The sequence below is a fragment of the Clarias gariepinus genome, chromosome 23 (assembly GCF_024256425.1).
Source record: "Clarias gariepinus isolate MV-2021 ecotype Netherlands chromosome 23, CGAR_prim_01v2, whole genome shotgun sequence".
Classification (NCBI taxonomy): domain Eukaryota; kingdom Metazoa; phylum Chordata; class Actinopteri; order Siluriformes; family Clariidae; genus Clarias; species Clarias gariepinus.
Genome location: NC_071122.1, coordinates 7740620 through 7766459, shown reverse-complemented (window position 1 = coordinate 7766459; position 25840 = coordinate 7740620). Strand labels below are relative to the sequence as shown.

At 38.9% G+C, this 25840-nt stretch overlaps 1 pseudogene; it reads left to right on the top strand.

The window, feature by feature from the left end:
- Nucleotides 1-209: 209 nt before the first annotated feature.
- Nucleotides 210-25418, top strand: LOC128510914 (uncharacterized; annotated as a pseudogene).
- Nucleotides 25419-25840: the final 422 nt, after the last annotated feature.

The following is a 25840-nucleotide window of genomic DNA, read 5'->3' as shown; positions in this document are numbered from 1 at the left end:
CAACAGCACTCTACAAGAAAGGACAGAGTCGATTGTACTTTCTTCGATGGCTCAGGTCTTTTAACGTTTGTAACACCATTCTATGGATGTTCTATGAAACCGTTGTGGGGAATGTCATTTAATACGCTGTGGTCTGTTGGGGTGGTAACATTAAGGTGTCTCAGGACAAACTGGACAAGTCAATTAAAAAGGCCAGATGTGTGCTAGGCATGGAGCTTGACTCGGTGGATGAAGTAGCAAAGAGAAGGATTCTGTCCAAAGTACATTCCATTTTGAACAATCCTTCTCACCCACTATATAGTGTTTTCGCTGAACAGAGGAGCAGTTTCAGCCAGAGACTGATTACCATCAAGTGTTCCACAGAGCGCCACAGGAGATCCTTTTCCCCAACGGCCATAAAAGTTTACAACTCTTCTCTGTAACTCATACACACATGTATGTGGATTTTCACTGACTGTAACAAAACAGGACATTAATACTTTCCCGTATTAATAATATGATAAGTGCGATACTACTCCCAATAAAATATGTAATACAAGATTACATATAATAATACAATATTACATACATATACTAGATTACTGTACAGTACTTACAAATGCTCTTGGGTCATATTTTTTGGTACTTACTGTTTTAAGACCTTTTTTTGGACATTTATGGACATAATATTATTATTATTATTATTATTTGATACCTTTATTACCTTTCCTTAGATAACAACTGTGAGCAACTGTAACCTAGAATAAGCAATTTCCGTCAGGGATTGATAAAGTTCTTTGAATCTAAATCTAGGAGCTTGATTTCATACACCTGTAACCGTGCAACACCTGATTTTAATTATTTAGATGTGGTGAGTGAATACTTTTGGCATTTATATACAAACTCCCAAAATATTTACATATATGATAAAAAAAAGTGACCAACCGTGGGAGCAGGAAATATATAAATTTCCACTTTACTTGCTTTTTCAGATAGGCCAAGGGCCTAAATTTTTTTTTTTGCCTGGTCTGTTATGTAATATTTAGCCTTCTTTACAAACATGCAAATTGGACATAGGAAACTCATGCTTTCATTGTGTTTTTGTCGTCAGTCAAATTTGCACCAAATTACAACAAGCAAGAAGTGTTAAGTTTTGTTTATAAAAAAACTTTTTACTTTACCTGGCTCCCATAATACATCTATAAATAATAATAATAAAACAATAAATCTTCAAATCATTTACTAATGAATTACTGCATATTACAAAGAAATAAATGTTTTTCGAAAGGTTTCTTCCAAGATAGGGCCTTCTTGGATACAAATTGTTTGTCCAGTACATTACACTTACCTGGGGAAGAGGTGGCACTTTGCAGTTTAGGATGAAGACAAGTCAGTGGTAGCAATATGCTGCCCTGTGCAACGTTCTGCTAGGAAACCTTGGATTCTGGCATTGATGTAGATCTTACTTTGTCATGTATTGTCTATCTAAACACTGACTGACAATAATAAATGATAATGCGTCACATTGCAAACTGTATCTGGGAATGGTTTGAGTAGCAAAGAATTCAAGTAATGAATTTGGCTTTGGCTTCAAAAGTGCTCCAGATCGCAATCCAATTAAGCATCTGTGGTGTGGTAGACAAACAAGTCCAGCACATGGAGACCCGCCTCACACCTTATAAAATTTAAAGGATTTGCTTCTAAGGTCTTGGTGATAGATACTTTACAACAGCACACCATCAGAGGTCTAGTGGAGCCCATGCCTCAATGGGTCAGAGCTGTTCCTGTAATACAATAGGGACTTGTAATAGGCAGGTGAATTTAATGCTATTGCTGATTGGTTTATATATGCCACTTTTTACATACAGCAAGTGACATTTTATGACTGATAAATTATTTTTCTCTCTCTTTCTTCCTATTGATCGGAATTTTTAGAGGTAATAAAGTAACATTGTCACAGTCTTAACAGCTTGAAATTCCATTTCACTCTCACACTGTAACAACATCCCCATAAATTTCCCATCATGTTTAATGTATGTTTACATATGAAAATCTCCAGAGGGTCAATTAATCTGCTCTGTGCTATTAAGCATCCAGATGGCTGGTATTTAGAGATTTTTTCCCCCTAGATCATTCATGTCTTAATTTCGGGCTTCTCAAGGTGGTCCCCTACAAGTCGGACACTAATAAAATGACCAAAATTCATCTGGATCCCGATAGATTATATTGGAATAGGAGAGCAAAGAAATTCCATAAAATTTTGGAACACACAGATAATTTAAGTCTGCACCAACAAATGTGGACACACCATATTCGTGAATGAACTCTTTATTTTTTAACTGCTACTTTTTTGCTTTATTTTTTAACTTGCCACTCTATATTTATGTATTTTTTCCCAATCATTGACAGATAGCTTTATAATTTTATTTGCAACAGACATTAAGATTCACATTTGTATTAATCTGTTCATCCATTTATCTTTAGTTATGTCATTACTGAGCATCTTAGCTGATATGTTCATTAAATATAAAAACATCTTAGGCCAGGTTGCCTTGGCAACATTGGCGATGGCTTAACACACTTTAAGAAAAAAGCTATCTGTCCGGTCCATTTTCATAAGCATGCCCATGATTGGCTAAGCTGTAATTGATGTGAGAGTGCGGGTATACCACACCTTCCCCTGAGAGAGCACGGCCAATTTGATCACTAGTCTCCTGGCTGCAGATGGATGTAGCATCTGTTTGTGTGACTTTTCTATGAAGGCTGTAAAAGTTCATGTCATTCAATTCATTTTAAATGTAAAAGTTTTACCACTTTGTCACATAATAAAAAATTCATATGACTTCAAATAACTTCAAAATTCACTCTTTTTTATTTGAAGTTGTACCTTTTTTTAGAGATGAAGCTGAAATGTAACTAGACTCATTCAAGTGTCAGTGCCGATGAGGTCATGTCCCACCTCAGGTGTGCTGATGGTGATCTAGGTAGCTAGACAACCGGAACTTACACAGCCACAGTAATGATGATAGAAAGTGAAGTGTTGTTCGGTGATGCGATCGACATGCTGAGAGCTTTGCAATAAAGTGTGCTAGAACTCATTAAAGCCAGTGGATACGGACTCACTTTATTAATGAAGCAGTGAGCATCTCCAGAGGCTCTGCCACCGAAATAAGTCGCAGTCGTTTCAAATCAGCCTGTCTCTTCGAAAGAACAACAGCCTTTGGCAGCAGCCCAGTAGTTTAAGCGATCATTAGGTGCCACTAATCAATGAGGCAGCTAAGTAGATGTTTCTGATACATTAGGAAATGCATGAGTTTGGAGAACCTGTTGAGTTTTATGTCTTTTTTAAATAAATAAATTAGAAGGATCTGCAATCTCAGTGTATTTCCTCGCTCACTTTTCTGCATGGTAAATATACAGATGGGCTGCTTGGCAAAGATCACAAACATGGATTTTTTTTGTGCATTGGGAAGCTCAAATTGAACTGGATAGAGAGAGTAATAAATCTGTCAATGTAGCAGATAGATACACTAGCTGGATAATCTCAATAACAAAAAAAAAAAAAATGTTTGACTTACATTACAAAGATTAGAATAGAAAAGGGGGAAAAGTCAGTAATGTGTAAGATTGCAAGATTGTGCAAGTCCAAAATCAAGCAGAGATATTTAGAAGAGAAAAAAGTTTTTTTTAACTGCAGAAAAAGAATAATATGCACTAATATGTACAGTAGTAAAATGAAAAGACGAACAATATTACCTATTATTAGTTTTCATCTGTGAGTTTATTTCTCCTGAAAGAAACATACACACTTTAATGTAAATAATGTAAAGTGTTCAAAGTGTGTGTGTATCACCTTGCTGTAGACAGTTCTTACAGTATATTGTTCACACAGATTCTTAACCCGGATTCCTGAAACAATGGCTGCTGCAGGCTCCCTCACGACCACTTCCGTTTGAGCGGAAAAAATACTTAGCTATAAATACTTTTGCCTCCATCGAGAGACCCATTTCCAACAACAACTGCACAACACAACTTCATTTTCACTACTGGCAAGAATGGCCAAAATGTGATTTGCACAAAAAAAAAAAGCAGCATGCAGTGATTATAATTTTTTTTTTCATAGTCTGAGGCTGTACCTGGTGCCGTTTCTTTCTAAAACTTTATGTGCAGTCTGAAAAAAGCATTTGAATATCTGCAATTTTTTTTTTAACAGATATTCTAAGGAAAGTGAAAGTTTCTTGAAGAGAATAATTACTGGTGACAATACATGGATTTATCACCACAAGGTTGAGAGTAAACAGCAAAGTATGGAATGGAAAAATTTTCCCCAATTGCTGGCCAAGAAAAAGTTAAAATAGTCAACCATCAGCTGGAAAATTCATGCTTACATTTCTCAAGGGCCAGTATAAAAACATTATCAGGAAAAAAAAGTTTAACAATCAACGTTGTCAGTTACAGTGTGATTCTAATTGTAGAGCTGAACCTTAAAATTCTGATTAAATTCCCTGGTCTGCTATCCAAGGGCGTGGTGATCTTGCATGCCGATACATGTCCTTCATTTCAACACCTCAAAAACTTCAATTTGAGGCATTAAAGCATCCTCCCTATAGTCCTGATTTTGGTCCATCAGACCTTCACCTGTTTGGTCCCCTGAAAGCCCAATGAGGATGAAGATTCACTTTTAATGAAGAAGAGAAGACAGCGGAGCGTCCGTGGCTCGCGGCTCAGGCTAAAAGTGTTAATGATGGACAAAGTGTATTGAAAAGCAAGGATATTAGGTCAAAACATCTCTTCCCTTACTTCCGAGCTAACCATAAAAAGAGGAAAGGCACATACTGTAATAAAAATAGGCCCTACGTCCTACTAACCACTATTTACAATGAGGAAATCACAAACAAGGTCAAAAACAAGCAAAAACTTATACACATAGCTGAGCGATTCGGCTAATAAAGCAAATTCAAGGGCACATGCTACAATATGCTATAGTTTTACTGTGGTACTTAAGACATTACCAAGGTAGGCATCATATGAATTTAGTTTGACTTTAGTGTGGCATTTCAGTGGGTACCATGGTAGTACTATGTTTTTACAATAATTCCATGGTACTCATTGGATACCATACTGGCTACCAAAGTTCAGCAGGTATCTAATATATTATACTTGTACATACTGGACCATATAAAATGTGGTAGGGCATAATACCGCTCTTATATTACTGGTATGTACCCCATTAATCCATCCACCCCATCGCAAAGAAGGAGGGATAGTCTGTTGTCCATCCAGCCAACTAGTAAATTACTTTCAAAGTCTTTTAAACTCCTTTGAACTGACACAATCAGTAAATGACCCTACGCGTCAGCATGGCCACACAATGGACCTCGTGTTTTACACCTACTTCCAGTATCCAATCTCAGAAATTATTGATAGTTAAATTTCAGGCTACTTCCCTGTTAGCTTTGAATTTACTGTTCCACTATACTATCAAATCATTTTTTTGTCGTACAGTTACTTCCACTACAGGTGGAGAGTTTGAGGACAAGGACAGACCCATAAAAACCAAACCTGACCCTTGGCTTAGTGATACTACTGTACATATGCCCTTAGGCAGTGCTGCAGACAAACTGATCGCAAATGAGAGAAGGACAAATTATAATTATCACTTGGGTGCTGAAACAGGTTTTTAACACAGTGGGGCGATGTCTGCTCTTATTTATTAAGAATTACCTCAATTCAGGGTTTGTCCCAGATGTCTTTGAGCACGATGTGTTCAGGCCTTTTCTCAAGAAATCCAATCTTGATCCTGCAGGATTGTTAAATTTTAGACCAGTGTCTCATTTATCCTTTTTATCTAAGGTTTTAGAAAAGGTTGTCGATATTTAGCTCCAGTCTTAAAAAAAAATGTTCTAAAGAAATTCCAATCCGGCTTTAGAACACATTACAGCACTGAATCCAGCACTGTGCTTCTTGTGATGTTGGCCCTCACTGCAGCTTTTGATACCATTGATCACTCGACTCTCCTGATATGTCTGGGACAAGAAGTTGGCCTTCAAGGTCTTGGGCTACAATGGTTTAGGTCATATTCAACAGATAGGACTTTCTCTGTCAGGATTGATATTCTCTCTTCCACCCCAGCCCCTTTGACCTCAGGTGTTACACAGGGTTTCCATTTTGTTAACTGTCCTACTTTCCTTGTACTTGTTGCCATTATGGTCAATTATTTCAAAGCACAATGTTTAATTTCATCTGTATGCAGATGATATACAAATCTACCTGCTAGTCATGCCAAATTTTTCTAATGCACTTAAATCAATCCACAGTTGTTTGCATAACATCAAACTTTGGCTGTCACAGAATTGACTCTGTGTAAATAAGAGTAAAATAGAATGTATTCTGTTTGGCATCTCCAATCTTTCTAGTTTTGTTACTGTTGGTCTTGATTCCCCAGTCCCTCATTTTAGCAAAGTAGTCAAAACTTTGGGGGTGACTTTAGACAACCAGGTTAAACTTTCAGACACATATTGACACTGTTGTCAAGGCAGGTTTTTTTTTTTTTTATCTTCACCTCCTCGCAAAGGTCAAGCCCTTTTTGAATAAGGGTGACTTGAAAAAAAGCCATTCACACTTTTATTAGTTCAGGGCTAGACTACTGCAGTGCTTTTTATGCTGGAGTCACTCAAGCTCGTTAGCATCACCTCCAATTTGTGCAGAATGCTGCAGCTTGTATGCTGATCCATAATCGTAAACATGATCACATCACACGAATCTTGTATTCCCCCCACTGACTTTCGGTACAGTGGTCTGGCACCTTCTGAGACCGTAAGCTTTTAACAACAAAGTAGAGTTTTACGTTTTGCTGATCAAAACCTACTTGTGGTTCCTTGTTAAGGTACAAACAACGGGGTGATCGCACTTTTGCAGTGGCTGGTTCTAAACTACGTTATATTACTAAACTGCCTCTGTTTTAAGCATAACTTGAAACTCTATTTAGAAACGTTATTTAGAATGCCATTTGACATTCAATAATTTTATGTGTTTTTTATAATTTTATGTTCCATTTTGTTTTGTATTTTTATTGCTATGTTATTGCTTGTTTTATTGTCATTTTTAATGCTGTGAAGCAACTTTGGTTCAACTTAGGTTACTGAAAGGTAGTACATGTATAAATAAATGTTAACTGATTGAAATGCTGAATGATAGTAAGTTGTGTAGAGCCAGCAATTATCCAGTGGAGGGCAGGATGCAGGATCACACCACGTCGAAATTGGCCAAGTCTGAAAATGGAAGGGATGACACACTTATCTCAACACCTGCAAGGCAAATACATGACACACAATACTGTCAGAAAACAAGAACTGTACCTAAAGTCATGCAAAAGTGGGCATAACTATAACAACTTTAACTATAGATAGTTAAATTTGCACATGATGATAGGGTATCTTCTTTTGTACAAAGGTACTACTTATTCTCTTAATTAAATTGTATTGATTTAGTGGTTATTGTCGCAAAGCTGCTTTAAAAAAAATCCCTGAGATGGCAATAGGAAGAAACTTTGAGAGGAACTAGAATCAACAGGGCATCAATCCTCATTTGAGATCGTAAGAATTGTTTTCCAGTCATACTGTGTTTTAACCAGTCGAAAGTTCAATATAACAGAAGATGTGCTTAAGTTACTAGTCCAGTTTGTTATTATAGGCTCAAATAAAAAATAAAAATAATGTAGAAAACTCCAGTACTAAACTATTAAGCGACAGCATTCACAAGTCCTCATAGAACAGCTGTCTGCATCATGGTGACATCTCTGTAAACATTCTGTAGGATTCTGTGGATGTAGAGGAGCCCTGTCCCTCAGTGACAGAAGAACAGGAAGAAGAGTTACTATGGAGGATGAGTTACTCTACCAACGTATGAAATTTAAACGACTGTTAGTAAATTGTTAAGCCCACTTTTGCATCTCTCTCAGTATATATCCCTCATCTATATATGTTGTTTGACATAGTAAACAATAATCATTTAGGCATTATAATAAAATAATGCTTTAGATTCATTTTACGAGAAACCAGTATGACTGGCAGCAGCAATTCATCTTAACTTTGTAGCATATCCAGTGAACTTCAAACTGATTTATTTATGCAGAAGTTGATATCAATTGTTTATAACAGTTTCTCAATTTTGGATAGACATTTTTAGGAACACAACTAGAAAACAGAAATCTTATTAGAAAGTTGACCATCTGGATCAAGAGTTAATTAAGTTATAATCTCCAAATTGCTATTTGATATAAGATTTTACTTTTTTTTCTTGCTAAAATCAAAACAAAAGCAAATGTAAGAAGAGCTCCTGTTCTAGAATACAGTACACCTAATTTGTGGTTTAAATCTGAATACAAAAAGCAGATACAAATACACTATACTTCTTGACGCACCACCTGTTCACTGCACCCATATATGGCTCTTCCTCAAACCTTTGCAATTTCGCATCATTGAAATTAAGAGACCCAAACTTGTTCCAGCATGACAATGCTCCTGAGCATAAAGTAAGCTCCATGAAAACATGGTGCATTAGGGTTGAAGTGGAAACGCTCAAGTGTCCTGGCACTTGCACTGACCTCAACACCACTCAACAGCTTTGGGATGTAATGAAACAAAGATTGCACCCCATACCTCCTCACCAAACAACAGTTCCTGAAATCACTAAAGATCTTGTAGCTAAAAGATCTCAAATCCCCACAACCACAATTCAATATCTAGTGGAAATCCTTCTGGGAAGAATGAAGGTTGTATAACAGCAACAGGAGACTATATCTGAAATGGGACATTCATAAAAGCACAAAGGAGATAACAGTAGGTTTAAAGGTTTACAGATATGTTGCACCTACAGATGCATAAACAGATTATGCGTCGTATTATCCGGTAACTTACAGTTTACTAGTACGTGATTTTTCATGAAGGTTAAAAATGTGTTATTTTTGACGAGGTTATACCACTTTGATCATTTTCAACCCTACCAAAATGCTCTTCTAACCCTAACACCCACTAGTGTGTCTCAGTTGTGTGAAGAACTAGGTTTGGATTTAAAGAATACTAATACAAACAACATTTATAGAAAATCAGATTTGCACCTGGATTTGCAGTGGAAAGAGTCAAATACATTTAACAATAAGGTTATGAGAACAGTACATTACAGAGGTTAAGTAAATAAAAAGTAAATAAAAAAATCATTTGTCTCATAGCATTTTTAAAAATGCAGTTAAGAGACCCAGCCATCTCTGTTTTCCTTGCCATGACTCTGATAGCGGCCTGTCTGTTTATACAATCATATAAGACAAATGCAGATAAAACTGTGCCATCTTGTCATACAGAGTCACAGTTTTAATCAATTCTTCTCACTTGACGAAACACATAGAGTTCATAGAAGGTCTGCTGTCATATTTAGACTGACTATTGCTAAGTCATTTCCAATTAGCCTCGGCTCTGGCCGCAAGATCTGCAGATACCGGCTGCAGTCACTGCGCTAAGCATGGTCATCAAAAATGTACGGCTTAGACTATTTAAAAAGGCCTTTTTGCTAGCTGACTGTCCAGGCTGTCAGATTTACTGCCTAGGTTTTGTTTGTTAATCCTTATTACAATGCTAATAGGGCAAAAAAAGGGGGAGGGGGGGAGCTAGACTATGCAAATGAACCAACAAGTCCATTTAATAAATTTTTATTTTTTTCATATTTAGCATTATTATTATTTTTTTATGTATGAAATAGTGAATTCCCAAAAAACAAACAAAAAATTACCTTGCTTGGTTTCCACAGACTGAGTCACATTTTTTGTTTTTGCCTGTTTAACACTCACATAAAAATATATATATTTGAATTTAAAGCGAATTTGAAATCCATAAAATACTAAATACTATACAGTAAGTCCCCGACATGCGAACATTCAAAGTACGAATTTTCCGCAGATATACACGGACTGCAGTTCGCACCTAATATTCGTAGATATATAGTATACAAATATATACATTATTTTCAATGTGTAAGTGAATGTATAATATGTCTGAAGTTCAGTATGTTGTATGTGTGTGCGTGTGGGGTTGCAGGAGAAATGAATCTGCCTCACCGACTTTTAATGAATCAGTCCAGGAGAACGATGATAGCAAAAAAGGTGTCGTGTAAAGCTGGCTTGATGGTAAATAATCCTAATTTCAGTAAATCATCAACAAAACACACACAGTCTAAGAAAGTGGGAAACTTTAACAAAATAGCACCTGGGATTCCCCTCACAAAATTAGTTGGCAGATTTTATTCACCCAGACAACATTTTACTGTGAGATTATTTCTTAGGTGCGGTTATGGATTTTGGCCACATTTTGGCAGTCTTGGGAAAGGGGACAGATTTAGTCAAGTGGAATGGTATGGTTTATATTGTATATTTGTGTTAAAGCTATGTAAGACTAACTTTGTACCTGACTTACGAACAAACCCGACCTACAAACACGCCCTTGGAATGGAACATTTGTAAGTATGGGGCAACCTGTACTATACTACCATTACTTTAAACTCTGCAAAATCTTCGTATGGAGAGTGAGAAGACAGCAAATTTTAATAAAATAAAGGACTCTGGAAGGAAACCGGAGTACCCAGAGGAAACCCACCAAGTATGGGGAGAATATGCAAACTCCATGCGCCCAGAGACAGGAAGCGAAAATAATAGTGTTTATTTATTTACTTTTTTAAGGACCTTTTTCTACATGTGATGTTACAACGTAGGCCCATCATGGTCCTGCTAATTTTTGGGTAGCAAAATGGATGTTACTGGATGTCAGTGCCAAAACCCACATACGCACCACTCACAGAAGCACTTTTGGCAAGAAAACACATCTCTTAATGTAATGTCATAAACAACTTTTCGGCTCCTTGGAACACAAGGCTGAATCCCCAATCCCACTATCACCCCTGATCAAGAGCATTACATGTTTTGGGGAACAAGGGATTCTACATCTTACATACCGTACAAGCATTTAATTTGACCCTTTTTTACGATTCAATCCCAGAACAGTTAGTTAGTTAGTTAATAATTATTTAGAAACTTTCAAATGTTAGTATTAGTTAATGTTACCTGGATATCATTTTATAAGGCTTAAAAGACAACACATTCCATAGCATCATCCACCACGACAAACTGCATATAAAAAAAATCAGCAGAACAAGAAGCTATAAATTGCTAGATTACTTTCTTATCCATGTGACAAAGCAACAGATGATCACTTAGGCCATTTGTAATCATTAGGTAATCTTTTTGCTAGTTTTCAGCTCCAAAATACATCTTAAATTTAATTATCAATAAAATTACTTACATAGTAACATTTTTGTCATTGACATTATGGTAGTTATGTGTCTGCAAACAATTTAGGACCTGCTCTCCTTCTTTAGCTTAAAGACAAATGCTTTAGTTCAAATGTGGTGGTCTAGTTATTGTATTCTGAAAAAAAAAAAAAAAAACTTTAACTAAAGAAAAATCTGGCAATATTAGTGGTGTGAATTTTACACATTCTAAAAATTAAAACATGCTTATTGTATATATTGTCAGCATTAGTACAGCGGCATAAATCCCCTTTCAGTTCAGCATAGATCTCCCGTAGAATTTAAAGCTTCAGAAAAGACCACTGACATCCCCTTTGCAAATGCCCTTAGAGTGACCTGTCTTGACAAAGTGCACTTCTTCCAAGTTTCATACCCTCATGAAAATCTATATTTTATGACAATTTTATAGTGGGCTGCAGATCATTTATAACCTTGCAATTCATAAATGAAATTCACCACATGAGGTCTGGTGAGGATTTAAGAAACTAGAACAGTAAAGATTGAATTTAGCTTCTGTCTGTAGGACTTGTTAGAACGACTCTGTTAACTGCATGTAAATCACTGAGCAATAACGAAGCCATTAACGTGTCCTTGTGAATTACAGTTATTGTCCATGATGGACTCTGCATCACAAATATTCAAATATTTTACAATTGTTTCTGATATTTATTGTCATTGACTTAGGTTTATTCTGGAATGTGGGCCAGGTGTAGCTCAGTGGTTAAGGCATTGGACTACGGCTCGGAAGATCTCAGGTTCAAACCCCACAACCACCAAGTTGCCACTGTTGGGCCCTTGAGCAAGGCCCCTTAACCCTCAACTGCTCAGATGTGTAATGAGATAAAAATGTAAGTCGCTCTGGAAAAGAGCGTCTGCCAAATGCCTAAATGAATGTGGCATTCTTTCTTAGGCTATATTTCATTGGCGTGGCATTAATGTAATCTTTCAAGTTGCTGATTTATTGTCTAAGGCTAATGCAATTAATTCTTACATCCTAAAGTTAAACAGAGTGATGACCTGTATGTGTAAACATATATATATATATATATATATATATATATGGACAGTATGTACAATATACAGTGGGGCAAAAAATATTTAGTCAGCCACCAATTGCGCAAGTTCTCCCACTTTAAAAGATGAGAGAGGCCAGTATTTTTCATCATCGGTAATTATGGCTCAAAAAAAATTACAAAATAAGAAAAAATTCCAGAAAATCACTTTGTAGGATTTTTAAAGAATTTATTTGCAAATTATTGGGGAAAATAAGTAATTAGTCATCTACAAACAAGCAAGATTTCTGGCTCTCACAGACCTGTAACTTTTTCTTTATGAGGCTCCTCTGTCCTCCACTTGTTACCTGTATTAATGGCATCTGTTATCAGTATAAAAGACACCTGTCCACAACCTCAAACAGTCACACTCCAAACTCCACTATGGCCAAGTAACAAAGGCTATCATCAGTAACACACTGCACTGTGTCCCCTTGGTTAAGCCAGTACATGTGCAGGCTCGTCTGAAGTTTTCTAGAGAGCATTTGGATGATCCAGAAGAGGATTGGGAGCTTGTTATATGGTCAGATGAAACCAAAATAGAACTTCGTGTTTGGAGGAGAAAGAATGCTGAGTTGCATCCAAAGAACACCATACCTACTGTAAGGCATGGGGGTGGAAACTTCATGCTTTGGAGCTCTTTGTCTGCAAAAGGACCAGGATGACTTGTCTGTGTAAATTAAAGAATAAATGGAGACATGAGATTTTGAGTGAAAACCTCAAACAAAAACGTGGCTGGGTCTTTCAGCATGACAATGATCCCAAACACACTGTCTGGGCAACAAAGAAGTGGCTTTGTAAGAAGCATTTCAAGGTCTTGGAGTGGCCTAGCCAGTCTTCAGATCTCAACCCCATAGAAAATCTTTGGAGGGAGTTAAAAGTCTGTGTTAGCCAGCAACAGCCCGAAAACATCACTGCTCTAGAGGAGATCTGCATGGAGCAATGGGCCAAGATACCAGCAACAGTGTGTGAAAACATTGTGAAGACTTACAGAAAAAAAATGGCTTCTGTCATTGCAAAGTATTGAGATGAAATTTTGTTATTGACCAAATACTTATTTTCCACCATAATTCCAAATAAATTCTTTAAAAATCCTCCAATGTGATTTTCTGGATTTTTTCCCCCTATTTTGTCTCTCAGAGTTGAGGTATACCTACAGTATGATAAAAATGACAGGCCTCTCCCATCTTTTTAAGTGGGAGAACTTGCACAATTGGTGGCTGACATATTTTTTTTGCCCCACTGTATGTATATATATATATATATATATATATATATATATATATATATATACAGTGGTGTGAAAAACTATTTGCCCCCTTCCTGATTTCTTATTCTTTTGCATGTTTGTCACACTTAAATGTTTCTGCTCATCAAAACCCGTTAACTATTAGTCAGAGATAACATAATTGAACACAAAATGCAGTTTTTAAATGAAGATTATGTTATTAAGGGAGAAAAAAAAAATCCAAATCTACATGGCCCTGTGTGAAAAAGTAATTGCCCCCCCTTGTTAAAAAATAACTTAACTGTGGTTTATCACACCTGAGTTCAATTTCTGTAGTCACCCCCAGGCCTGATTACTGCCACACCTGTTTCAATCAAAAAATCACTTAAATAGGAGCTACCTGACACAGAGAAGTAGACCAAAAGCACCTCAAAAGCTAGACATTATGCCAAGATCCAAAGAAATTCAGAAAAAAATGAGAACAAAAGTAATTGAGATCTATCAGGCTGGTAAAGGTTATAAAGCCATTTCTAAAGCTTTGGGACTCCAGCGAACCACAGTGAGAGCCATCATCCACAAATGGCAAACACATGGAACAGTGGTGAACCTTCCCAGGAGTGGCCAGCCGACCAAAATTACCCTAAGAGCGCAGAGACAACTCATCCGAGAGGCCACAAAAGACCCCAGGACAACAACTAAAGAACTGCAGGCCTCACTTGCCTCAATTAAGGTCAGTGTTCACGACTCCACCAAAAGAAAGAGACTGGGCAAAAACGGCCTGCATGGCAGATTTCCAAGGCGCAAACCACTTAAGCAAAAAGAACATCAAGGCTCGTCTCAATTTTGCTAAAAAACATCTCAATGATTGCCAAGACTTTTGGGAAAATACCTTGTGGACCGACGAGACAAAAGTTTAACTTTTTGGAAGGTGCGTGTCCCGTTACATCTGGCGTAAAAGTAACACAGCATTTCAGAAAAAGAACACCATACCAACAGTAAAATATGGGGGTGGTAGTGTGATGGTCTGGGGTTGTTTTGCTGCTTCAGGACCTGGAAGGCTTGCTGTGATAGATGGAACCATGAATTCTACTGTCTACCAAAAAATCCTGAAGGAGAATGTCCGGCCATCTGTTCGTCAACTCAAGCTGAAGCGATCTTGGGTGCTGCAGCAGGACAATGACCCAAAACACACCAGCAAATCCACCTCTGAATGGCTGAAGAAAAACAAAATGAAGACTTTGGAGTGGCCCAGTCAAAGTCCTGACCTGAATCCTATTGAGATGTTGTGGCATGACCTTAAAAAGGCGGTTCATACTAGAAAACCCTCAAATAAAGCTGAATTACAACAATTCTGCAAAGATGAGTGGGCCAAAATTCCTCCAGAGCTCTGTAAAAGACTTGTTGCAAGTTATCGCAAACACTTGATTGCAGTTATTGCTGCTAAGGGTGGCCCAATCAGTTATTAGGTTCAGGGGGCAATTACTTTTTCACACAGGGCCATGTAAGTTTGGATTTTTTTTCTCCCTAAATAATAAAAACCATCATTTAAAAACTGCATTTTGTGTTTACTTATGTTATCTTTGACTAATAGTTAAATGTGTTTGATGATCAGAAACATTTAAGTGTGACAAACATGCAAAAGAATAAGAAATCAGGAAGGGGGCAAATAGTTTTTCACACCACTGTATATATATATATATATATATATGTACAGTATATACATACACACACATATTCATCAATTAATACGTACTCATTAGGTACACCTTGCAAGTTAAATCATGTGCTACTGATCCTGAGGGGATGCATTTTTTAATGCATATTGCAGCAGAAATTGAAATTAAGAACCCTTAGACCAGGCAATGGTTTTTCTCATCTTTTGTTGAATTTTGACAAGCGTATGTGAATTGCAGCCTCAGTTTTCTGTTTTTACCTCTCAGAGGGGACACTGGTGTGGCCTTCTGCTGCTGTAGACCATCTGCTTCACTGTTTGACATGCTGTGCATTCAGAGATGCTGTTCAGCATACTTCAGTTATTACGAGGTGTTATGTGAGTTACTGTTGACTTTCTTCCAGCTCAAACCAGTCTGGGCATTCCCATCTAACCTCTGGCATCAACAAGGCATTTTTGCCTAAAGAACTGACACTTGCTGGATATTTTCTCTTTTTTAGACTATTATCTGCAAACCCAGTAGATAAGCAGTTTTGGAACACTCAAGCTACTCATATACAGTACATAGAGTACCAGTAAAATGTTTGGACCCAATTTGTATTTATTTTCTATATTTCGTGACAGCACTGAATTTTTTTAAATTCTATGAAATGACAAATATGACATTAGATAATTAAGCAACAACAAAAGCAATAGTCAGTCGTCATTTTAAGACATGAACGTCAGCTGTTCTGGAACAGTTCTTGATTACAAACCCATTACGCACCATGATGAAACACGCTTTCATGAAGACCATTCCAGGAAAGAAAGACCAAAACTTACCTACTGACAACCAGCACCTCAGATTATAGGCATTACTATGGCACACAGTCAGCATCTTATTTCTTTTGCCTCCTCTTTCTTGCCTAGTCGTGGATGTAGTTGCTGTTGCTTGCATGTCTCTTACCAATGCAGCAGAGGACGGCATTTGTGGAGGGTACCGGGACCCTTGAATGAGGGTCTCCATCAGGCTTTTGCCAAGTTATTTAAGAAAAGGTCTTCTCTTGTAGTTTTTGCTCTCCTTCCAGCATGAATTGATCTCCCGCCAAACCACAAAGCTATTATAGGCTGACACATGGATGATTTTAAAGTCCATGAGGAAAAATTAAAAACAGGACTTGATGTCATCCACTCGGGATATGGCATATCGTGTTGGCCCTGGGGACCTCTTCTCTTGGGTGGGGATGACATCCAGTAATTTATTTTTAATTTATTTGCCCGAAATGAGATGGCTTCAACCTGGCTTCTCTCCTCCTGATCACGGAATTCCAGAGCTTCACGTGTAGCATATCTCTTGGCCATTTTGCTGCCACAGCCTAAAGTGTAAGGGTTTCAAATAGATTTATATACCAGAAAAAGTTCCAAAAAAATTGTATAATTGAAGCAATATTGCATTTTTTTTTTTCCAACAGGTGTAATTCAAATGGGGTTAAAATTATATTGTAGCGTTTTTCACCACTAAGCATGCACTTGGAGGACGAGTGAGCTACTTTGCTGCCCAATGCAAATGGCTGGGAGTAATTTATTTCTCTTCTGCACGTAAACACAAAAACATCCAACCTCCATAAAACACACATCTAACACACACACACACACACACCCCTGGCCGAAGCCACTAACCCAAACACTTTTTCCCAACAGGTTGAACACAAAACAATCCCTCCCACAAAGTATGATGGTAGCTAATCAAAACCCCGCCCACGCCACAATATTGTTGATAGGTTCCTGTGAGGGTTGACCTGGAAGCCAAAAAGGCACATAAAGTGTGTGTCTGTGTGTGTAAAAAGAGGTTAAAACAGCTTGAACTCTGTTTTTTACACTAATTGCAGTTTTACGCATTAATTTCCAATGATGGTCATTTTTGACCAGGAAACACCATGAGTGTATAAAAGTCCCATAAAACACACAAATTTGTATTAAAAAATTTACATTCATTTTTTGTTCAAATGCCATAAGGGAAACATAGAAATTGGTCATATTTGACCAAATCACAGCATAAGGGATAAAAACATTCAATCATGCAACATTTTTTAAAATTACTTTACAACCATTACAATTTTCCTTTTTCTCTCCCTTTCTCTCTGTTTGGTATCTACTTTGGTATTGGTGATTATTATAAACACACCTTATAATGCAAATGCAACCACGGGGAGGCGCAACCCAGTGTCTTCTTGTGCCAGTCCCAAGTCTGGATAAATGCAGAGGGTTGTGTCAGGAAGGGCATCCGACGTAAAACATTTGCCAAATCAATGATGCGAATCACGAATATAAATCCCATACCGGATCGGTCGTGGCCCGGGTTAACAACGACCGCCACTGGTGTTGTTGACCTACAGGGTGCTGGTGGAAATTGGGCTACTGTTGGTCGAAGAAGGAGAGGAGGAAGGCGTGTTCGTAAGCAGAGAGAGAAGAGAAAAGGCAAGAGTTTAGGAGTGATAGTAGGGACTTTGAATGTTGGGACCATGACAGGGAAGGGAAGAGAGTTAGTTGATATGATGCAGAGAAGGAAGGTGGATATACTGTGTGTCCAGGAGACCAGGTGGAAAGGTAGCAAGGCTAGAAGCTTAGAATCAGGGTTCAAATTGTTTTACCATGGTGTGGATAGGAAAAGAAATGGAGTAGGAGTTATTCTAAAAGAGGAGTTTGTAAGGAATGTTCTAGAGGTGAAGAGAGTATCAGATAGGGTGATGAGTCTGAAGCTGGAAATTGAAGGGGTGATGTTCAATGTTGTTAGTGGTTATGCCCCACAGGTAGGATGTGAGTTAAAAGAGAAGGAGAAATTCTGGAGTGAGTTAGATGAAGTGATGCAGAGCATCCCCAGAGGTGAAAGAGTGGTGATTGGTGCAGACTTCAATGGACATGTTGGGGAAGGGAACAGAGGTGATGAAAATGTGATGGGCAGGTTTGGTCTTCAGGACAGGAATGTAGAAGGACAGATGGTGGTGGACTTTGCAAAGAGGATGGAAATGGCAGTAGTAAATACTTTCTTCCAGAAGAGGCAGGAACATAGGGTGACATATAAGAGTGGAGGCAGAAGCACTCAGGTCGACTACATCTTGTGTCGACGTTGTAACCTGAAAGAGATCAGTGACTGCAAAGTGTTGGTAGGGGAGAGTGTAGCCAGACAACACAGAATGGTGGTGTGTAAAATAACCCTGGTGGTGAGGAAGGCGAAGAGGACAAAGGCAGAGCAGAGGACAAAGTGGTGGAAGCTGAGAAAGGAAGAATGTTGTGTAGTCTTCAGGGAGGAGTTGAGACAGGCTATGGGTGGTCAGGAGGGGCTTTCAGTTGACTGGACAACTACAGCCAATGTGATCAGGGAGACAGGTAGGAGGGTACTTGGTGTATCATCAGGTAAGGGGAAAGTGGACAAGGAGACTTGGTGGTGGAATGAGGAAGTCCAGGAGTGTATACAGGGAAAGAGGCTAGCTAAGAAGAAGTGGGACATTGAGAGGACTGAAGAGAGTAGACAGGAGTACAGGGAGATGCAGAGTAAGGTGAAGGTAGAGGTGGCAAAGGCCAAACAAAGAGCATATGAGGACTTGTATGCTAGGCTAGACAGTAAGGAGGGAGAGGTGGATCTGTACAGGTTGGCAAGGCAGAGAGATAGAGATGGGAAGGATGTGCAGCAGGTTAGAGTGATTAAAGATAGAGATGGAAATGTACTGACAGATGCCAGGAGGGTGATGGGAAGATGGAAGGAGTACTTTAAGGAGTTGATGAATGAGGAAAACGAAAGAGAACAAAGAGTAGAAGAGGTGACTGTTGTGGAACAGGAAGTAGCAAATATTAGTAAAAGTGAGGTGAGAAGGGCGTTAAAAAGGATGAAGAGTGGAAAGGCTGTTGGTCCAGATGACATACCTGTGGAGGTATGGAAGTGCTTAGGAGAGGTGGCAGTAGAGTTTCTGACAAGTTTGTTTAACAAGATCTTGGAGAGTGAGAGGATTCCAGAGGAATGGAGGAGAAGTGTATTGGTGCCAATTTTTAAGAACAAGGGAGATTGCTGGCAATTATAGAGGTATAAAGCTAATGAGCCAGACAATGAAGCTGTGGGAAAGAGTAGTGGAAGCTAGGTTAAGGGCAGAGGTGAGCATTTGTGAGCAGCAATATGGTTTTATGCCTAGAAAGAGTACATCAGATGCAGTATTTGCTTTGAGGATGCTGGCGGAGAAGTACAGAGAAGGTAACAGGGAGTTGCATTGTGTCTTTTTAGATTTAGAGAAAGCATATGACAGGGTGCCAAGAGAGGAGCTGTGGTATTGTATGAGAAAGTCTGGAATGGCAGAGAAGTATGTTAGAGTGGTGCAGGACATGTATGAGAGCTGTAAGACAGTGGTAAGATGTGCTGTAGGTGTGACAGAAGAGTTCAAGGTGGAGGTGGGCCTGCATCAAGGATCGGCTCTAAGCCCCTTTTTGTTTGCTCTGGTGATGGACAGGTTGACAGATGAGGTAAGACAGGAGTCCCCATGGACTATGATGTTTGCAGATGACATTGTGCTTTGTAGCGAGAGCAGGGAACAGGTGGAGGAAAATTTGGAGAGGTGGAGGTATGCTCTGGAAAGCAGAGGAATGAAGGTTAGCCGCAGCAAGACGGAATACATGTGTGTAAATGAGAGGGACCCAGGAGGATCGGTGAGGCTACATGGAGCAGAGGTAAAGAAGGTGCAGGATTTTAAGTACTTGGGGTCAACAGTCCAGAGCAACGGAGAGTGTGGAAAGGAGGTGAAGAGGCGGGTACAGGCAGGTTGGAATGGGTGGAGAAAAGTGTCAGGTGTGTTGTGCGATAAAAGAGTATCAGCGAGAATGAAAGGAAAGGTGTACAGGACAGTGGTGAGACCAGCGATGCTCTACGGCTTAGAGACAGTGGCGCTGAAGAAAAGACAGGAGGCAGAGTTGGAGGTAGCAGAGCTGAAGTTGTTGAGGTTCTCTTTGGGAGTGACAAGGATGGATAGGATTAAGAATGAGTTTATCAGAGGGACAACCCACGTTAGATGTTTTGGAGATAAAGTCAGAGAGGCCAGATTGAGGTGGTTTGGACATGTTCAGGGAAGAGATGGTGAATATATCGGTAGAAGGATGCTGAGGTTGGAACTGCCAGGCAGGAGGTCTAGAGAAGGACCAAAGAGGAGATTTATGGATACAGTGAGAGAGGACATGAAGTTAGTTGGTGTGAGAGAAGAGGATGCAGAGGATAGGGTTAGATGGAGGCAGATTATTCGCTGTGGCGACCCCTGAAAGGGAACAGCCGAAAGACAAAGAAGAAGAAGACACCTTATAATGCATACCATTAATTTAAAATGCATTCCAAATCAGGACTATAATAAACATAGTTATAACAATATACAGTACTACTAATAATAATGCTTTATTGTATTTTTACATGTTATAAATCTATCCATAATATGAATATAGGTCATAGAAAATTGTATTGCTTTTTACTTCAAAATAAACTGAAGGACAATCCAGTATGAAAACTAGGTCATAAATGTGGACCACTGATAAGGTGAGGATAAAATGACATCCCCTGATGCAGCATTATGGAATATGTTTGTTCTTTAACTTCTCCTTGTTTAATATCCCTTAGGTATATCCAATCTTTTTTATCCATGACCTAAGAAAAGATCCCCCAAAGTATTTTTTGATAAATTGCTGATTAACTGTAATTCATGGCTGATCTACAAGGTCAGTGTGAAAACCTTGGCATCTCAAGAAGTACAAAAACAGTACACGAGAAATTTTCTTCATATTTCAACCTCATTTCAACATCGACCTTGAGTTTTGTTAATGTGTTTACATATACATTTACAGCACATACTATGCATTGCATACCTACTGTATACAATGTTACTGTATTTTGTAAATAGCATGAATTACATTGTGTACAAGCAAACATAAATGAAACAAGTAGCAAAAATAAAACAAACACAACCTAATCGTTTTTAAAAATCTCTTGAGAAAAGGTGCATCATAAAACATGATTTTTGCACAAACAATGTGTACATTTCACATGTGAATTATGTGATTATTACCATGTCCTAACTTTTCTGTAAAGCTTCACATGGTGAGAGAATAAACAAAATGACAGCTATAATGTAAAATGTAAAACAAGAGATTACAAAGTGGCATCAAAATCTGGTATTAAATGTATACTGAAAAAAGTGAAACTGCTGTGTCATTCATACAAAGTACTGTATGTTTCTACATTAATCTAATGGAAATTTTTGATTTCCTATATGAAACTGATATTTTTACTTTGCTTAAAAACCAACTTCTTAACCCCTGGTAAAAATAAATGCAATTCGTCCACTCAAAGGACATTTCTACTTCAAACTGAAAGTTCGGCATGTCACATGACCTCATGACTAGGGTTGGGTTCCGAAAACCAGTATGTACCGGAGCGAAACAGAACATGAATTTCGGTGCCACTTAAAATGACTTGAAATATTTGTTCTCTGGGGCTATGATGACACAGTTGTAATAAACATCATATTCATCAACACACATGATTGCTAATAAAATTTAAATACTGCATTCATGGGGTGTTAGAAATCTTTTTTTTTCTTTATCTTTCGGCTGTTCCCTTTCAGGGGTCGCCACAGCGAATCATCTGCCTCCATCTACCCCTATCCTCTGCATCCTCTTCTCTTACACCAACTAACAACATGTCCTCTCTCACTGCATACATAAATCTCCTTTTTGGTCTTCCCATAGACCTTCTGCCTGGCAGTTCCATCCTTCTACCGATATATTCACAATCTCTCCTCTGAACATGTCCAAACCACCTTAATCTGGTCTCTCCTTTATCTCCAAAACATCTAACATGGGTTGTCCCTCTGATGAACTCATTTTTGATCCTATCCATCCTTGTCACTCCCAAAGAGAACCTCAACATCTTCAGCTGTGCTACCTCTAGCTCTGCCTCTTGTCTTTTCTTTAGTGCCACTGTCTCTAAGCCGTGGAGCATCGCTCATCTTACCACTGTCCTGTACACCTTTCCTTTCATTCTCTCTGATACTCTTTTATCGCACAACACACCTGACACTTTTCTCCACCCATTCCAACCTGCCTGAACCCGCCTCTTCACCTCCTTTCCACACTCTCCGTTGCTCTGGACCGTTGACCCTAAGTACTTAAAATCCTGCACCTTCTTTACCTCTGCTCCATGTAGCCTCACCGTTCCTCTTGAGTCACACATGTATTCCGTCTTGCTGCGGCTAACCTCCATTTCTCTGCTTTCCAGAGCATACCTCCACCTCTTCAAATTTTCCTCCATCTGTTCCCTGCTGTCGCTACAAAGCACAATGTCATCTGCAAACATCATAGTCCATGGAGACTCCTGTCTTATCTCATCTATCATCCTGTCCATCACCAGAGCTCTGCCCTTAACCTAGCTTCCACTACTCTTTCCCACAGCTTAATTGTATGGCTCATTAGCTTTATACCTCTGTAATTGCCACAGCTCTGCACATCTCCCTTGTTGTCTGTGAAGATTCATTCATCCAGGTAGAAGTTTATTTTACAAACCACTGGACTTACAAACTTACTTTTTAGTAAGTTTATTTGGCTAAATAAAGTTTAATTTACAAAACCACTGGACTTACAAACTTACTTAAAAACACAAGACGTTGGATGAATTCTACCTGGATGAATGAATCTCCACAGACATATTGCAGAGCAATTTGGCGAGGATAGCCTAAAGGTGCTACGGCGGACTACAGGAAACATGTGCGCTTTCACCTAAGATGTCAGCTTCATGGAATTACACCTAAAAGCTTGTGTCTCAGATCATCTCTTAAGGGCCATTAAGCAATAGATATTTTACATAGAGCTCAAAAACAGCTGTTAAATGAAAGGATACGACAGGTTCATTTTACTTTGGAGGTCTTGAAGCAAGAAAACAAACGGCTATATCAGAAATTGGCCAACAAATTACCAGAAATTTTTTTATACAAAGTGACTGATTTTGCACCGTTGGCTCAACACATCAAGAGCAAGGAAAAAAAAATTAAGAAGTGTGACTCGTTATGCTCACATATTCAAGGCATTCAACAGAATACTCCACCAAAAGAAGATGTGAAAGTGAGTTCCGACAAATGGGTGAAGAACCTGTCTGATAGAGAAATCACAGGGCCGGAGATGGAGGTTTTGGCCAAAGGTCTGAACTATGCAGTAACACCTGATTACATCCCGGTGGTAGATATGATCACTGCAACTGAATCAGCTATCCGGAACAATAATATCTCTGAGGAGGAGGCTGAACAGCTTCGCGCTCAGGTTTCCATGTTTCTTTTAAAAGCCAAACCCCCACCACCCAATCTCAGTAAACAGGAAAAAAGGGCCCCGACATCTCTAAGCAAGGATATTAACATCATTATCTTGCCAGCAGACACGGGGAAATGTACAGTGGTGGTAAATGCAGATGACTATTATTCCAGGGTGACCACCCTGTTGAGCGATCACAACATATATGAAACTCTTAAGAGAGACCCCACCAGCAAATACAAGAAACAAGTGATTAATTGTCTACAGTCATTAGAAAAACAAGGAGTGATAGACCGCAAGTTATACTATCACTTGTATCCAGGAGACACCACACCTTGTTTGTATGGTTTACCAAAGATACATAAGGACAATTACCCCCTCAGACCAATTTCAGTAGTATAAATTCAGTTACATATAACATTGCAAAATACCTGGCCACTGTACTAGCCCCACTGGTTGGTAATACTCCATACCATGTAAAAATTTCTATGGATTTTGTTGACAAAATCAGGGAATTGTCATTGCAGGGTGATGAAACCATGGTGTCATATGATGTGACATCCCTGTTCACATGTGTGCCAATAGCATTGGCGGTTGAGACAGTCAAGAGTCGTTTGAGTCATGACCCCATGTTAAGGGAGAGAACACAGCTCAACCCGGACCAGGTGAGCACTTTGTTGGAGTTATGTTTGAATACCACCTACTTTAAATATAAAGATGTCTTTTATAGACAGAAACATGGTTGTGCTATGGGCTGCCCTGTGTCTCCCATTGTGGCCAACCTCTATATGGGGAAGTATAGAGGAAGGCATTGGAGGCTTACAGTGGAACCCGTCAAACTCACTGGTTTAGGTATGTGGATGACACATGGGTGAAGATCAAGATCAATGAAGTTGGCCACTTCACTGATCACATCAATTCTGTGGATGATTACAAGTTCACTAAAGGGGATATGAGAGAAAATCAACTCCCGTTCCTAGACAGTGGCATATACCTAGGGAATAAAGGAGACCTGCAAGTAGAGGTTTATCGAAAGCCCACCCATACTGACCAGTACTTGATGTTTGACTCTCACCATCCTCTGGAGCACAAACTGGGAGTAATCCGCACTTTACAACATAGAGCGGGGACCATACCCACCAACCAGGGTGCAAGAAATAAAGAACAGAGACATATAGAAAAAGCATTGAAACAATGTCACTACCCTTAAGGAACTTTCACCAATGCACAAAAGAACAAACAAAATGACCCAAAACCAGGAAATACCAAGAGTAAAAGACCTAGAAGAAGTCACGTTGTTGTTGTTCCATATGTGGCCGGGTTGGCAGAGAAATTCCGGAGGATTTTTCTAAGCACAACATCCCGGTGTATTTTAAACCTAAGAATACCTTGAGACAGATGTTGGTCCACCCACAGGACCAGGTCCCCAAACGTCAGAAGTGTAACTTAGTATATGCAGTAAAATGCACAGAGGAGTGCAAAGATGTCTATATTGGAGAGACAAAACAGATGCTAAGTAAACGTATGTCTCAACATAGGAGGGAGAATTTTTCGGGACAAGTATTGGCTGTCTTCACCCATAAATTTACAAAAAGAGCAACACAGTTTTAAGGATCAAGATGTTCATATTTTGGACAGAGAGGATGAATGGTTTGAGAGAGGCGTCAAGAAGGCCATCTATGTGAAAGTAGAGTGACCTTCTTTAAACAGAGGTGGGGGACTGAGACATCATTTGTCCTCATCATACAATGCTGTTTTGAGAACATTGCCCCGGCGCTTTGCAGACAAGCCAACTGACTCCCCCTCACAGACAGGGGAGAGGAAATCTGTTTAAGCTGCTGGAGCACCATCTTCTCTGGCACACAATTAGACTAACACCTGTCATGTGATTTAGATCATGTGACCCCTTTGTGTCTACATTTCCAGAGTTACTTCCTGTGCACCAAACAACTGATGAAGGTGTTTGGATGAACACTGAAATGTCTTGTGTTATTCAGTAAGTTTGTAAGTCCAGTGGTTTTGTAAATTAAAATTTATTTAGAAGAATCTCCCTTGTTCTTAAAAATCGACACCAATACACTTCTCCTCCATTCCGCTGGGATCCTCTCACGCCCTTCTCACCTCACTTTTACTGATATTTGCTACTTCCTGTTCCACAACAGTCACCTTTTCTACTCTTTGTTCTCTTTCATTTTTCTCATTCATCAACTCCTCAAAGTACTCCTTCCATCTTCCCATCACCCTCCTGGCATCTGT